Below are 4,038 nucleotides of genomic sequence, written 5' to 3'. Positions count from 1 at the left end.
CCTCCCCATCCCCCCCCCTTTCCCCCCCCCCCCCCAAACACTGTCCCAGGAGGCTGTGAAGTTGCACAGCAGCTAACCTGTTGCTCCCTGCATCTGGTTTCCTCAGGCAGAAGATACGACTGGGCAAGGGCCGAGACACTGACTTGCTTAAAGGGTCCAGAAGCTGCCCTAAAGAGGGATGCAGTGCCTGTTCCCAAAGGAGAGCACAAGACGTGAAACAGAAGAGCTGCCTCCTGTTACTGCCCAATGCAAACACCCCCAGATGCCCCAACTGTGGATCAGGGGGCATCCTGCAGGCTGCTCCTGGCCTTCCCCCCACCCAGGCTGGGGTTCCCATGTCGTGCACAGGATGGTATCAGAGAGAAATACCAGGCTTGGGGTTCAGCAGTGGATCCAAATGCCACTGCAGAGCTAAGGCTGATGTGATGAGCAGAAAGGGGCAGAGAAAGCACCTCTGGAGTTGGAGAGGGAGCCCTTCATGGTACAAACCAGCAAGAGATACTGCTGTGTGGAAGGAGCAATGGAAGAGGCGTACGCTTTCCTTGACAAGGCTCCCCCCTTAGTGCTTCCACAGGCAGCGGCCAAATTCTCTGCACACAGCTGTCGCCCTGGGTGTCAGACTTGCGAGTGTAGGACGGAGAAAAGGGAAAAGTAAAACAGAACAAAACCCAAACACAACTGAACCCCAAACCCCGGAGGAATGCAAACAGGACCGCCTCAAGCTGGAGCACCCTCGAAGGAGGAGGGAGGGGAGCTGGGTCCTTAATATGGGGAGCAGCTTTCAGGTCATCCCTCCCTCCATGTTATCTTGCAATTCCGATCCATCTGAGGAAGCTAGCCAGGGTGCCTTGTTCCCCACCCCCTTCCCCGCGCGCGCACACACACGTCGCCACCCAAGGAGCCCTGGACTGGAAATTTCCTTTAATAAAGATTTACAGTATCAAACTTGGAAAAAAAAAAAACAAAACTTTTTTTCGTCTTTTTTTTTTTTACGAAAAATCTGTACGATAAAATGTATATAATTATATATATATATATATATATTTCTCTCTCTTTAAATATTTCCACGTGGTCCTTTTTGATATCCAATATGGATTACCTACCATGGCTATGGTATCAACAGCTTTAACAACACCCAGGCCTCTTGTCCTTAATCGAGTGACCAGAGATTACGTGCCGGCAGCAGCACGAAACTAGCAATCACATGGATGAGCCTTTGGCACCCTTCCAAGAAATGGAAAATACTTGGCCATGAGGGACGTGCCACTAAAGAATTCAGATATGTTTCTCTTCTCATTCCAGCACCAAGAAGACCCCACAGAACTACATTTAATTACCCATCGCCCTCTTTGTTTCATGGACTTCGTTTCCCCGGTGTAGTCAGGGATGCCCAGATGGGTGTTCCCATCTATTCAGGAACAACATGGAGCTCTGGAGACATTCAAGAAACTGGAAGCATTTGGGCATTCCCAAGTCTACTGGCCATTCTTTTTAAATGCTATATTTAATTTAAAGCCCCAACAGTGCTAGGAATCTAAACTCTGCCTGTTTTAAGAGGCACCTAACTATTCTTGAGCTGTAGAACATGAAAAGGGACCAGGGAACAACAGTAACATCTTTCTCTTCCTCAGCTTCTGCTGGGGGAGTCAATAATGGGTACTGATACACAGGACATCGATCTGCCTTCTAGAAGATAAGGAGGGAGGGAAAAGAAATGAGGTAATGCTATGTGTCACCCACACTATAGTTGCTGAAAAGTCACTTTTAGAAAAACTTCCTCCTCCCCTCCAGTAGAAACTTAATCTGGCGGGGCCCTAAGCCTTCGGGAAGCATTACACTTCAGCCTCTATGGCTCAGTAAAGTCACGAATGCAGATGTTTAGGACTGAATGGGCGCGTCTCCATGGGATGCTAGAACCGCAGTAAACTCATGCTACTGTGCATTAGCACATCACAGTGAAAGCTGTGCTAATGCGCTGGTGAGCAGTAATTAGCCTACTGCGCATTAGCGTCACCAAAAAGGCATGTGCTGGTGCTACTGCACAGCAGTGCTGATTACAGGCGCATTTAGTACCCGTTATTACAGATACTAAACAAAGCACCATAATTACAGCACATTGATGCACATGTAGACGTGCCCAATAAGAATCAAGTGCAAAGTTCCTCCTCCTCTACCTATTTTGCTAAGGGACTCTCTCGGAAAACCCAGACTCCAGCAAGAAGATATGAACTACCTACCACTTCTGTAGACAAGGAGGGCTTTACTAAAATTCTGCATTCTTATTATTCAAGACAGGAGAGGGCTTCTTGACTGACATCTTACATGGGTCTAGAGGGCTACTTCTCTACCCTGGTCAATGCCAGGAGCATCCTCCTGCTAACCTATTACACATCCATCACTTTTTTCCTTTGGAACCCTAACCTACTTCACACATCTTCTCTTGAGCACTAGCTATCTTCTCTCCTCATCTCCAACTTCAGCAATCTCATCCACTTCTAACCTGCATTGGAACAGGCATCCGACACCCCATAAGTCTTTGACCCCCACAGAATGCCAGACGCTCCCCCTCTTCTTGCCTGTGTCAAACCAAACACCAACATAACTATTTTTATGCTGACCTGGAAGCGCATTCATCCTCTGTCCCATTAAAGAACAGCAGAATCTTCTCCCTTTGGCTTCCCACTTCCTGCTGAGCCGTAATTCCCTCTTCTCAATCATTCCTCAGAACCATAAGTGCTACTTATCTACCCCCATTTTAGTCCTGCCCTTCGCATATCTCTTGGGATAATTCAGACAGCACTGCCCAAAGAAAAAGTGTCAAGTTTCAAGGGTCATCTTCACACAGGTAGCCTTAACCCTCTCAATACGAACCACTAAAGGTCTTTTACTCTTTGGCACCCTGCCTTAGTGACTGACCAAGCTGTTAAAGAACCCCTCCTCCTCTTCCCCACCCAGCATCCTATAGCCCATCGCTGGCTGGCAGAGACCAGTGAACATGGCCTATGAGGTTGAAGTGTTCACTTCAGGCAGAGGCGGTTCAGCCACCATTGCCTTTGTCAAGTAGAGGAGTCTCCACCAGCTTCTTGCCCGTAGGTGACTGCCCCTCTGGTTCAGTGCTTTAAAAACATCTCCATATCATGCTCTATAGAAACCTCTTTTCACAGTGCTGATTCCCAGCAGAACAGCTCCTACCCTGCAATCAATTCTGCTTCAGTCCAGTAATACCTCCAAAATTACTGCCCCTTACCCCACCTCTCTCCACATTTCCTGCAATTCCTCATCTTAAGCTTCAGGAAACCCTGAAAAAGCCACTGTTACAAGATTGTGGATTATCTGGAAGAAATACGTGGCATAAGTATACCCAATTTACAGGCACATCTTAGGGAAAGAGCTATTGAAGACTTGGCTTTGTATAAGAGAGGCTACAATTTAGTTCTTGTAAGTCACACAGGTTAGGGGTGGGGTGGGGTGAAGGAAGTATTGAATCATGTAAACTCGTGATCAGTGTGGGATGAAGACAAGGCTTTCCCCAACTGGTCTCACCCAGACCTACTGCCCTCTGTACGATGCTGCCCACCCATCCACACCCACGCACGGCAGGACAAAATCTGCTCCGGAGCTTATTTCGTTGCCACTGCTATTACAGATGGAGGTGGTGGTGGAGGGTGAAGTAACTTCTCACAGGGTAGCTGGATGCCACTAAAGGAAATTCTTCTCCACAGTCCTCACATGATGATTCCTACAGTCCATCTATTTCCTGGCTTTTGAGCATCATTTGTGAAAGCTCCGGAGGCTCGTCAGCTATCTTCTCCCAGCTGGAAGGCTGCCCACAGCCTGCAGGGGGTTGGGGAAGAACAGGGAGGACAAAGCGAGCCTTGAAACTTGTACTACATACAGAGCTCAAATCCCAACCATGAGAGGTACGCAGAGCCGCTGAGTTCACAGAGGAGCAGCCAGTTAAGTTCCCTTTGTAGACATTTCTTTCTTCTTTTTCTTTTTTTCTTCTTTCTTTTTTTTTTTTTTTTTGCACTTTTGGAA

The sequence above is a fragment of the Gavialis gangeticus genome, unplaced genomic scaffold (genome assembly GCF_001723915.1).
Source record: "Gavialis gangeticus isolate Ggan-Ray unplaced genomic scaffold, GavGan_comp1, whole genome shotgun sequence".
Classification (NCBI taxonomy): Eukaryota; Metazoa; Chordata; order Crocodylia; family Gavialidae; genus Gavialis; species Gavialis gangeticus.
This window is presented reverse-complemented; position numbering follows the sequence as displayed.